At 38.7% G+C, this 13,960-nt stretch overlaps 1 protein-coding gene across 1 annotated transcript in view; it reads right to left on the minus strand.

The window, feature by feature from the left end:
* Positions 1-11,524, minus strand: part of GRM3 (glutamate metabotropic receptor 3) — a 180,626-nt gene extending 169,102 nt beyond the window's left edge. The window contains exon 1 of the mRNA XM_075274034.1: positions 10,963-11,524. The gene's annotated coding sequence lies outside the window, so the exon portion shown is untranslated. The remainder of the gene's footprint in view (positions 1-10,962) is intronic.
* Between the last annotated feature and the right edge of the window lie 2,436 nt (positions 11,525-13,960).

Below are 13,960 nucleotides of genomic sequence, written 5' to 3' on the forward strand. Positions count from 1 at the left end.
GCTTCTTTTTTTAAACTTAAAGTTTTGTTCTCTTACCATAACTCTAATGGAAGTAAATATGAGTAGGACAGTAAGCTACGCTGTTTCTGTAACATACAATTTAGAGAAACAGTGAGTCTTGCTGAGATTCAGTATGCTGTTTCTGATAGTATCATTCATTTCAATGGCAGTAAGATAACTCAATGTATATCTATACTGGGTAGGTCAATGTTGCAATATAGGGTGAAAAAGGGTTAAATCTTACCATACAAATGATAGCAGAGAAATACTTGAAGCTCTTATGCCCAAATGAAAAAATAATAATGGACCTCCAACTATCACATGTCATTTTGAGCAGTGCTCAGGTTGCAAGAGGACAACGTCTACACTTTCTTACCTTACGCTCCTAGCAATCAGTAAAGTCTATTTTAGGAAACATGAATTAATTCAGAAATAGTATACATTTCATATATATCATACATTTAAGACAATTTTTTGATACCTTGCAAATTTGACTCCATTGTTTGCACAAAATTTACACCTTGAGTCCTTTGCACTGTATTGTCCCTTCTTGACAAACATACATTACAAAGTTAAAATATCTAGCTTTTACTGTCACCATGTTCTGAGTAGGATGTCACAGCTAAGCAGATTCACAATGAAGCCTTTCAGAATGAGGATTTCATTCATTGGTATTTTCAACCATTTCCTAATTGCTTATCATGACAGGAACCATGGTGTGCACTTACATAATGCTGGAGGAAGAGGCACAATGGCTTCATCTTTCACTTAGCAAATTATTATATTACTTGGCATGAACTGGAGACACAAAGTAATGCTGGTGTGAAAATGTAAAGTGAAAAGAGTGGGCTATGTGTGACAGAGACAATTGAGACATGCTGTATAAATAATATTCCTAATATACACTATATATATATATATATATATATATATATATATATATATATATATATATACATATGATGTAGGCAGGTTATGTAAAAATGAACATGACCAAGAAAATCAGTTGATTTGGCAAAGGGCATTACTCAATGTCATCAAACTGCTCTGCTATGTTACACAATGGAAACCACACAGCCATTGTTAATGGATAGATATCAGGCAGTATACTCAAGTAACACATTCAATGGGTGCACGTTCCGAGAGGGACTGGCCACACTCCCTCGCGGATTAAGTAACTCCAACTATAAAAGGTGGCCCTAAGGACCATATGACTTATGAAGTACACTTAAAGTCTTGGTGGGAATTACAGTCATTAAATAATTATATTAAGAATAAGATTATTGCTAAGGGGTTGAAGATTACCATCACCCCAGGAGTGAGAATATCTACTACAGATCTGGGAATCCCTGGAAACTGATTGTTCTCTGTTGGTTATGCAATTGGTGACGGAAGAAACAAAAATAGGACTTGGCACAATCAATTTGTTGTAGATCTGCTTGAATTTGTCTTCACCCATAATTACTATGTATTTGATGGGTTTTCTTCCATCAGCTCAGGGGCACAGTTATGGGGAGCCCAGGTGTCCCCACATGTTAATGGTCCGCAACACTCCAATATTCAATAAAACTTCATATTTTAATTCATCTTCTTAAAAACGATAGACATGATACGGACAATGTGGCAGCAAGAAAACATATAGGTGCAATAAAAAACGCTAATGCGTTTCGAGGTAAACTGACCTCTTAATCATAGCTATGATTAAGAGGTCAGTTTACCTCGAAACGCGTTAGCGTTTTTTATTGCACCTATATGTTTTCTTGCTGCCACATTGTCCGTATCATGTCTATCGTTTTTAAGAAGATGAATTAAAATATGAAGTTTTATTGAATATTGGAGTGTTGCGGACCATACTTCTTTTTCTTCATATCCTGCATGGCTGTGTGTCCTCCATTGTCCAGAGGCAAGGTCCAGCACCTCAACTAAATCGCCTGTAGCGGTAAGTCACAATCCACATCTTTTTCTTTTTTGGAATACCCACATGTTAATATACTACTAGGCTGGTGGGAGGATCTTATGGAATTCATGGAATCGAATGTGACCTGGACGAGACATTACTGCTCTTTGATGCCATTATATCAATGATATATTTGTGGTTTGGGAGGTACAGAAATTCAGTTTGGGGAATTTTTGGATGTATATTTAAAATATGAAATTAGCAAAAAAAATCAAATTTCCTGTTGTTGAGTTATCTAGTGCTCCACTCTGTAGGGGAATCCCAAATGGTTAGTACCAGTGGGTACACAGGAATTGTTCTATGAAGAAATTATATTGAAATGAAGCTGATAAGCTTATACAGAAATTCCAACAGAAGCCTGCAGATGTGTGGATTATAAAAAAAGGTAATTCACTCAAAAAATGGAATCAGATAATATAATCAGATTGATAGACACATATGATGAACAAGCACAGGAATATTGCATTCTATTGTTTGTAGATCCTGATCTTAAAAGAGCTATTCCCCTCTACTCTGCTATAACCTATAGCTGGGAAAGAAATATTGGATAAAAAATTGTGCACAACTATTTTCTCTACCCCTATAAAATCCAGTTAGTTAGAGAATAGAAGTATTGGTAAATGTAAGTGTGGCTGCTGTAAAGCTTCTGATCACAAAAACAATAAAACATCCACACTGTACAAATCTTCTAGACATTCAGGACCTTTGCACTATACTATGTCTATACTATGTAGTCAAGACTGTTAAAGAATTTAGATGAAGTATTTGGAACACATCTATGACATAGGACATGAAAGGGCCAAGTCCATTTCAAGACATGTCAACAGTACTCAGGAGATACATCTGTATTCAGTTTTGCTATCTTTGAATCTGTTAAGAACATCATTGAGGGAAGGGGGGTTGAAGGTATAGAAAATATCCAGTTAAGCAAGGAAGCCTCATGGATACATTGCTTGAGTACTGTTTCTTTTTTTTATTTAATGAGATTTTGAGGAAGGTCTCATGATACATCTCTATCTGATTAGGTGGCTATAAGCTATGCCTTATTTCCTACTTCATCATGTCCTGTTAGTACTTTTAGGGTGGACCATCTGGTATTTCAATCACCATTACCATCCAGGAAATGTCACTACTAAAGGTGAAATTAAGTTTTGGCAGTTTTGTCTACACAGATTGTGCCTGAGAGTTTATTAGTAGGGTACAAAATCTTCTCTATTACTGTATCTCTTCATTATATGGGATGTATCATGGGGCTACTTTGTTGTTTATGGCTTTTGTCCATTAATCTGGGTTAAAATTGGTGCCCTCTATTGATTTTTGGGACAACTTGACAGGTTCCTAGTGTGTTCATTCCTTTTGTAAAACTTTTGGTCACTTTATCTAAGCACCTCCAATTCAGTGTAATAACTGTGCCCCTACAAATTGTACAGCGCTGCGGAATATGTTGGCGCTATATAAATAAAATTTATTATTATTTATTATTATAATTTTATGTAATCTCTAAATCCCTCTATTTATGAACCTCCAAGATCATGTATCTATCTCGTTCCCATTTAGTGATCCTTTTCATATGTGTAAAGTCTATAAGGACTTTGCAGATGAATTCATGAATGTGCAATGTACTGACACCATTTTTGTACTCTTGGTACCTGTCCCCGGCTTTCAGCTTAGGCTGTCTCGTCATCGATACACATCAAAGGTGCGCACAGTGATGATGCTCTTTGAGGATGAACTGTCAGGGGCAGCCCCACTACTTAAATGACCATCCGTTCACACAAACACATGGAACGCCAGCATGATATTTATGAAGCTGGGACGATGGACCTTATGACACATATATGAGACATGAGATCAAGGAATATCACTCTCCTCTGACTCCCTCATTCTCAGTGCTTCTAATTAATGAGCCAGCACCTGAAGGGGGGGGGGGAGGGGATGACTGGTGCTGCTGGCGTGCTACTAAAGGGAAATAGAGTGCCAGCAGACTAGTTGGCAATGACTACATTTGTACATACCAAAAAAGGTGTGTGCATATATGTATGTGTGTATATGTGGGTGTATATTTTGGCTTGTTAAGTATATTGGGGTACTTCCACATGTCATTTTTCACCTTAGCATGTTAGTCTTATTATACAAATAGTTTATTTGTGCCCAGTGTCTGTTTTTCCTGTGTTGTTTTTATTGTGTGTGTGTTTTGCTCATTCACTGTTATACTATGTTAATATCACTGTGACAATTTTTATTTTTTTAAGCCTTATGAAGGGTTAATACCCAAGTCTTCACAATAAGCAAAAGTATTGTGAAATAGTAAACATTTAATCAAGTGGTGACCCACTATAATACATGTCTCCCAACTGACACTATTACTTATGGAGTGCTGTTCTATTCTTCTACTTACCATTGTTAATGTTTGTTGCTGTCATCCGTTTCAGGGTGAAAGCAAGAGACATTAAATAACAGATGCAGATGGAGTTACCCCTGCCGGGGTCTGTCTACATTCACCCCAATGTCATAAAAACATGTCGTTTTCTGATAGAAGAAAAAGTTTTGCATTCAGTACTTTTTCTTCTGTTACAAAAATAAACAAACATGTACACATGTGGACAGAATAGTTGGGTACACAATTATTATTAGTAGGGTCCTTTAATGAAGGAAAAACCTACAATGGTCACAGAAATAACTTGAATCTGACAAAAGTAATAAAAGTAAAAATTCTATGAAAATGAACACATGAAAGTCAGACATTGCTTTTCAAACATGCTTTAACAAAATAAAAAATAAATAAAATAAAACTCATGAAACAGGCCTGGACAGAAATGATGGTTCTCTTAACTTAATATTTTGTTGTACAACCTTTTGAGGCAAATCACTGCAATTGAACGATTCCTGTAACTGTCAATGAGACTTCTGCACCTCTCAACACGTATTTTGGCCCACTTGTCATGAGCAAACTGCTCCAGTTATCTTAGGGTTTGAAGGGTGTCTTTTCCAGATGGTGTGTTTCAGCTCCTTCCAAACATGCTCAATAGGATTTAGGTCAGGGCACATAGAAGGTCACTTCAGAATAGTCCGATGTTTTCCTCTTAGCCATTCTTGGGTCAATATCCTGTTGCAAGACCCATAATCTGTGAGAGAGACCAAGCTATCTGACACTGGGCAGTACATTTCTCTCTAGGATCCCTTGATAGTCTTGAGATTTCATTGTACCCTGCACAGATTCAAGCCCCAGAACATAACAGAGCCTCTTCCATGTTTCACAGTAGGGACAGTGTCCTTTTCAAGACATGCTTCATTTTTCCGTCTGTGAATATAGAGCTGATGTGCCATGCCAAAAAGTTTGATTTTTGTCTCATCTGTCCATAGGACATTCTCCCAGAAGCTTTGTGGCTTGTCAACGTGTAGTTTGGCAAACTACTTTTGTCAGATTCAAGTTATTTCTATGACCATTGTGGGTCATAGAACTCCTGACCTGACCTGCTGAGTAACTCCAGCAGGTAACGGGCCCTATTTACTTACCGATCCTCGCTCCTACTTATGGCTGCTGGCGCTTCCCCTTTTGCAGAGGCGGCTGTGATCAGGAACAGGGATCGGTAAGCGAGGTCGCATCTTTTCAGACCCCCAAATATAATGATCGGAGGGCTAGGAGAGGTGAGGGAACATAAACATAGTTACTTACCTCTCCTGTTCATAATGCATCACGACACAGGCCCATCCTAAGTGGCGTCTGGTCCATCATTGAAGAGGTAAGTAATAGTGTTTTTTATGTTTGTATCCTCCCCTGGGTCTCTGATTATTATACTCTGGTGTCTGAAAAGACCCCAGAGTATAATAATTGTTCATTGGTGAACCACTATGTGGCGTAATACTGAGTGCAATGGCCACTATGGGGCATAACAGTGTGTGCAGGAATGAAGTTTGTTGCATTTAGCTGCATAGTGGAGTCCCAGAATGAATTCTACTGGTGGCCATGAGGCACCCCAGGCCTGCACTAACTCTGGTAATCACAGAGCTTGACTACTCAAACATACCAGAGGTCACAGTCAGAAGTCACAGTCAGCTTACCAGTCAGGGGGAGTTTTTGAGTTTGGATATAATCCACTTCAAGAAAACTTTGGTCCAGCAAGACTTTTTAAAATGTATTTACTTTAGTAGCAGTTTGTTGCAGAAATTCTACCATGGAGGTCTCTAAGCAGTTGATGTTCTGACGTGTCTGTTGCTATTACTCAGTGAAGAATTTATTTGGCCTCTAAAGAACTGTTGATAGGCAAGTTCTAAAGCTGGTGACTCTAATAAACCTCTTCTGTGCACCACATGTAACTGAGTATTGGTTTCCCAGGGATGATCCTCAAGACACCATAGAGGCTTATGGTTTTTGCCACTGCATTAAGACACAAAGCAATTCTGAAGACTAAGTTTTTAGAGCAGACGTTTTCTATATTTGCCTTTACAATGAATCTTTTTAAGAAGAAATATGTATATAGCTATCACCTTGACCATTTACATTGGTCCAAAATTCTGATTTCAAGCACTTAAGCACAAGCCTTCAGGTGAACGTGCTTTTCAGTTTCATGGAAAACATACTTTTTTGGCCAAACTTGTGACTGGTACATAGACAGGTCGAATAATTTAGTACTTGCCAAAGGAGGTTCACTTCAGTTACTTATGACCCTGACATAAATTCCCATCACTGGCCCTCAAACAGTATAATTCCCCAGAATTTGCATAACAGTTTAAACTGCCCCCTCAGGGGGCAGATATTATTCTCAGATCCCTCAGACATTATTTTGTAATCTCTCCCTCCAGTTGCACTCACTGTATAATGTCCCTGTCCTGGTGCATCTATACTATAATTTCCCCCACCTGGTTGCCCCCACAGTTTCATGTCCCTAACTTGGTTGTCCTTACAGATTCATGTCCCTCTCCAACTGCCCCCACTGTTAATGTCCCATAGTGGTCCCTCCAGGCAATACAGTGTCTCACAGTAGCCCATACACACAGTATAGAATCCTATATTGGCACCTCCACACAGTATAACGTTTCATAATGGCCCCTAAAATCTACCAAAGATTTCAGTTTCAATTGAACACTAAATTTTTGGGTTACACCACACACAAGTTATTATCATACATCATGAAGCTAGCATGACCCACGTGACCACCAAGGCCCAATACCAGGCCTCAGCTCTCTGACTTCATTCTGATGTCATGATGAGTCAGGAAGAGGCTTGAAGACCAGCGCTGGAGCCCAGGGTAGGTGAGTAACATATTTGTTCTGTTTAATCACTTACCCTGAGCCTCTGGTTCATTCTACTCAGGAGTCTGAAGAGAATCTAGAGTATAATAATAGCATTTTCATTTCTACCATGTGTTTAGTCTGAACAAAGCCTCTGGATAAACCCAATAAATATTAAGAAATCTGCTGCTTAAGCATCATGGCAGATGCAGCCCTGGGACCGTCCCATGGGGCCTCCCACAACCCTATGTTTAAAGTGGACCTTGCAGTAATATAGTAGAATTATCATGAGTCTGCACTGCTAGTGCAGTCTGCACTTTGGTGCCAAAATAGCTCCATAGCCCCAGCATAATAGGTATAAATTTAGGGGAGTGTATTATAAAGATAATTTTTAAAGTCAGTCTTGCTGGAGGCTACAGTTGTATAATTTGTTCAGAAGTTTTTAAAGACTTAAATTTGGAGCATCTTTAAGTCGAAGTCTGAGATAATACTCCGCTTTCCTCTACTGGAAATTGCAACAATTTACCATACCACTTTCCCAACCACTTTTCAAAAGTGCAGGGAGTGGTGTAAAAATGAAGAAGTTCCAAAATTCTTCAGCAATTTAGCTTTAAAAAGTTTCAAGTCCCCTTCATTTGCAACTTTTTGATGTTAGAATTCTGTCGCACAGGGCTTGATGTATCCCTCTAAACAGTCTACAGATACGGCAGTTTTGTCAGCCAGCATCAGTCATTTCAATAAATCTGTTGCATTTTAAAATTGTGTACCTAATGGAAAACTGGAGTTTCATTAAAAAGTCTATTAGCTGAGCTTTGTATTGTACTATCTTTGGCAGTTCCATAGACCCTTATTTTCATACAAGGTGGAGGTCTCCACAGTAGATACGTGATAAGTTGTGATTATATGACATCTCTTATCTATTTGGAGGATAGTGTTTATTTGAATGCCCTACTATTAAATTATTTGAACTAGATTGGGTTTACCCTATAGAGCCTAGAGATAAACACACGTACAAGCATGCACATGGTGGCATATTAACAAAATCTAATGTGTACTATGCCATTTATTACACACACTATCAAATCTGCAAAAAAAAGTATAATAGATAAGCTATTTCACCAGTACAAGGCAAACCACAACTTCTCAATATTTGTTGCAATTTTAGAGAATAAGGCAGTGCCATTGCAGATTTAGGAATACTTACTTGCTTGCACAATGTTTTTTTTTTGTTTTTTTTTTGTTTTTTTTTAATTTAGAGAAAATATGGCATACCCAAGGGATCGTATCCAGCTGTCATTTTAGAAAACATAATCTACAACATATAATTCATATTTTGTAATTCATTCTTACAAGCAATAAATATTGTTGCTTTAGACCTTGTACCACTTAATGGAATCTCTAGCTCTAGGAAATATGTAATAAACCATATCAGACCTGATGGAGGGGACAAAATGCTTTAATACTTGAAGAGAATAATACACCATGTGCATAATATATTTCATGCTAATAACTCGGTATACAATACTGCATCAGCATTACATGCACACAATTGAGACTTTCTGATGTAGCTCACTGCCTCAAAGGAGGTTACAAAATGTGACTATTCTACGGAATGAATTAGTTCTTCATGGTGTTAAAAATTTCACTTACATCTATATGTAATTACCCTTTAAAGAAAGCCCAAGGCAAAGAACATGTCTAATTGTGACCACATGTTTCCCCTTCAGGGACTGTCATTTCATAGAGTGCTGATCCTCTGTTACCTCTTTGTCTCTGCATGAAGTCCCCCATGGGAACTGGTGACAGCAATGCTTTCCTCTTGGGACACAGCGTCTGCAATTCATTCAGCTGTGGTCACACTACTACAGTCTACATACACAGTAGCATTTTGACTTAACTGAGCGCTTCCCTTGACTTAAACATGATGTATTAGTCTCATGACCCAGTCATTCTCAATTAACTAACAAACCCTGCAGATACCTTTCCTGTGAATGACAGTATTATGCAAAGCTATCACAATAGCTTTCAAGCATGTCTAGATTTCATGATTTTGCATATGATACCTGTTAGACTGTGTTAGAAAAATAAAATATAAATGTGATATAATGCCAAATGTTCTGAAAAATTATTAAATATTTATTAAAATGTTATCAGTATGTCCCCATTTCACATGGTGTTCCCCCTGTACAAATTACTTATGCATCTGGAGACCTCATGGCACATATGATATAGTGACCCACAGGATGCCCTTATACTAACAGATATTAATAGTGTTTTTATGGCTTCTGTTCAGAAGTTCCATTTTTAACTGTATAAAATCGCTGTGACTTAGGGTGCATTCACCTTTGGGTCATTTGGTGCATTCTTCTGTTTCCTCACAGGATCAGACAAACAGATTAACAATAAAGACACATCTGTCTAATCTGACACTTTCTGAGGGGCCCCATTCTCTATAATGGGGTTGGCTGGTATTCTTTTTTTTTCTTCCTGACATCTCCAGAGGAAAAGTCATGCTTGCAGGACTTTTTCATCCAGAATTCTAAAGGGATTTTGTGCTAGGTGGACTCTGACGTAGATGTGATTGTATCTTTAGCTGTTTCATACATAAACATTCTGTATAAAAAATGTTAACTGTGTCCTATGCTTTGTTTTTTTCACATGGATTCCTATGTGTGACAGATACCACTACAGGCATCCATTTAATGAAGGCACCTGAAGCTCTTAGTGCTTCTGTACATTACAAATATGAGAGAGTTCAGTCTGAAAAATCCTAATATGGTAATTATTTAGTGACACTATAATGTCATATATGATAATTTACAGCACACATTTGTTGTAGATTTTAGGGAGAAGATTAAACATACCAACTGAACAGAAATAAGGTAAGGTTCTAGTGAAAAAAAAATTGTCACTTGTGTGGCCAGCTTTGTGGTTGTCCCCTTCAGATTTCCAAGCTACAGATCAGCAGATCCCTTTATTAGTGAGTCTGAAGATTGCATAACTACTGCACAGTGACTTCTACTACTTAATGCTAATTCCTGCCTCATTACTGGAAGCAGAACTGGCCTCTTTTCTCTTATAATCAGTGAGGCAGTGCCTTAACTTTAGGTGAATTACTACTTTCAGGTACATCAAATGTCTACATTGTTAAGGTAACAGAATCCTTTTTGCAGATGATGTGGTTTGTGTCTTTGCAATGTGGCCATGTATACATATATAAATACAGCAGAGCTATGTATGTGAGTGGAATTTGCCACAGGACATCTCCTTATCATCTTGTTTTATCTGTGGCTTTACATGGGACTGCAGCTGAAGCTTGATGGCTACCAACAGTCCCCTAATGGCATTTAAATGGCTAATTCAGCCCTGCATTCACCCTATCTATCTAGCTATCTAATTACTCTATCCATCTATCTACTAATGTTTTCCACATCAATGTAATATCTACCTAGCCATTGCTCTCTAGTTTTATCACTCTCTATCTTAGTCTATTTATTAATAGAATTATGCATCAGATCACAAACATTGCAGCACCAACCAATAATTTTATTCACATATTATACTGTGATATCATATATTGTAATATTTCATTAAGAGTGCAGGAGAAAGGCAATGTGGTGCTCACATAGTTCACAGTTCAAAAGCCACTAGTCTCCTAGATTTGGTTTGCAAATGATCTGTATATTAAAAATCCCAGTTTCCTGCATAGACATGATTCTAGAGATATACAGAGTATATGTGTTGTCTGCCATTATCATACATGTGCTGCTTACCTGGTGCAGGTGATGCTGCGCACACATGTCTCATACACAGTCCTCCCCTCCATCCAGCATCACAGTTCGCACTGGGACATAGGACAGAACTTGGAATTGGCCCCTGTACTTTCAGTGCATGTCATCCAGTTTGTCCTCTCAGTGTGAGGGGATTCTTTTCCTTATACACCAGTTACCATTGCTCTGATCAGGAATGTAGAATTGGGTTGGCTTTAATGTCATTTTCTAAGACAAGATCCAAAGCTTTTGTTCTATTCTGTTCCTCATTTCTCTTAAGGGTTTCCCCTCTGGGGCTGATTCAGCTCCTGCTAATTAAGAAATGCAATGCAGAAGAATAGTGAATTCTGCCACTTGCTATTCAGATATGAGAGTAGCAGCTCCTGGAACTTTGATGCTTGTTTGCTCCTGGCATCCTTGGCAGGGCTGCTGCTGGACAATTAGTCCTTGGAGTGGCCTCCCATTCCCATGCTGTGACTTAATGAGAGAACACACTTTGTGCTCTCACAGCAGCCTAAATAGTGGTGCAGAGCCGGACTGAGGAGTGTGTGTCCGCTGCACCAGGCATGTCTCCTCAGCAGCATGCACATCTATCTGTGCTCACACAGTACCAAGCATCACCTTCTCCATCTCCTGGCACACCCACTGTGACGTCACCACCCCACTCTCACTATCAGGGGTGAAACTCAGCACAAAGACAATAAAGAGATCCTGCTTATTTAATTAGGGAAAGAAGTGCAGGATGGCATGTGCAGCAATCTACACTATAGCTCTCTGTGTATCAGCTTATGTCTGGCTATCTGTGTCTATTATCTGAAGTTTGTCTATATCTGTCTATCTATCTAAGGACTATTGTCTATCTGTGTCTATCATCTTATGTCTGTCTATGTATCTAAGGGCTATTATCTATCTATCTATCTATCTATCTATCTATCTATCTATCTATCTATCTGTGTCTATCAGCTTATGTCTGTCTATTTATCTGTGTTTGTCTATCCCATGTCTGTCTTCCACTATTTTTTATCTTTCTATTTATCTATGTATTTGTGTATGTATATTTGATATCTATATGTATCTTTCGAGGACTAATAACTGTCTATATATCTCTCATCATCTCATGTCTATCTATTTATCTATGTGCCTTTATCTATCATCTCATGCCTTTCTATATATCTATCTATCTACATATCATTTTTGTCAGTCTATTTCATATCTATTTATGATTCTATCTCTAACTATGTACTTGTGTCTATTTGATATCTATCAATCTATATGTGTCTATTATCTAAGGTCTACTTGTTTATCTATGTGTCACTGTCTATCCATTTATCATATGTATATTTCATCTATCTATCTATCTATCTATCTATCTATCTATCTATCTATCTATCTGTTTGTCTATCCCATGTCTGTCTATCACTATTCTTTTTATATCTTACTAGCAAGAGGACCTGGATAATTCATTTTATGTTTGCATAAGGATCATGTGTATCTCAGTATGGATATCATTGAAAAACACAGCTCTGATACATCTCTACATATGCACAGCATACCCAGCTCTGCTTCATCTCTACATATGCACAGCAAACCCAGCTCTGCTAAATCTCTGCATACTCAGCACTGCTACTTCTCTGCATATGCACAGCATACCCAGCTTTTCTACATCTCTGCATATGCACAGCAAACCCAGCTCTGCTCCATCTCTGCATACCCAGCTCTGCTACTACTCTGCATAGGCACAGCATACCCACCCCTGCTACTTCTCTGCATACCACAGAATACCCCGCTCTGCTACATATCTGCATACACACAGCATACCCTGCTCTGCTAAATCTTTGCATATGCACAGCCTACACAGCCCTGCTACATTTCTGCATATGCACAGCATACCCAGATCTTCCACTTCCATCTCTGCATACCTACACAGTCCTGCTATGGGTATAGTGTATAAAAATGGCTGAGTTGTTATGGAAACCTGGAATATAGCTGTGAGTGACAGTTGGCGCTCCATGCCTGCGATTGTTACGGTATTTCAGTAGCTCACTGGGTTGCCATATAATGAACATGTTGTTGGCGTCGATGATCCACCTGCTTCGGCGTTTCAGCTGCTCTGAAGCTGGACTGCCACGTAACTTGTCCCTGGCGCTGTGCCTGTGATTGTTTTGGCATCTTGGCAGCTCCCTGGGATGCCATATAATGAGCCAGTTGTTGGCATCGAAGATCCCCCTGCTCTGACGTTTCGGCAGCTCTCAAGCTAGACTGCCGCTGAACTTGTTCCTCACGCCGTGCCTTTGATTGTTCTCATATCACAGCAGCTCACTGGGACGCCATATAATGTCTATGCTAAGGCTAGGTTGCGCCAGGCTCTCCGTCATTTGGTTCTTCCAGGAAACCCGAATAATGGATAGCCTGTCTGCTAAAACAGTGGTTGCCCATAGACACCATAGAGTATAATGGAGTCCACCAGGTGTCCGTCAGATTTCCACCATTTTTATACTGAAACCAGCTGAGAGAAAAGTCCTCCTTACACGTTTAAAGGGGTTTTCCAAGTACTTTATTTAAAAAAAGGTTTGTTAGTGCTGTTAATGGGTTAATAATTGCAACCAAAGTCCTTTAGCAGTGTTTTGAGTGATTTCTGGGTTTCTCAGACATCTTCTGCATTGTTTTATATGGGTAGATTCCTGTTCTTTTATCCTATAACTACCATGATGCATTGCTCTTCACTCAGAGCTGACTCACCCTAGCTCCGCCTCTCAATCCTCCCTCCTTCCCTACCCCTTCCCCCGAGGCAAAGTCATTTAACAGAAGGGAAACGTCTAAGTGCTTCCTTTATATTTTCGATTCTTATTCAAACCATTCCTGACTCAAAAAAGCAGCAAAATCTGCAACAAAAAACACTTTTTCTCTGCAACATGGGGCTTTACCAAAAACTCCTTTTCTATAAGTAATTGTAATGTGATACATTTCTCAAAATGGTATCAATAAAAGCTACAACTTTCCT

This window comes from Leptodactylus fuscus, chromosome 5, assembly GCF_031893055.1.
Source record: "Leptodactylus fuscus isolate aLepFus1 chromosome 5, aLepFus1.hap2, whole genome shotgun sequence".
Taxonomy (NCBI): Eukaryota; Metazoa; Chordata; class Amphibia; order Anura; family Leptodactylidae; genus Leptodactylus; species Leptodactylus fuscus.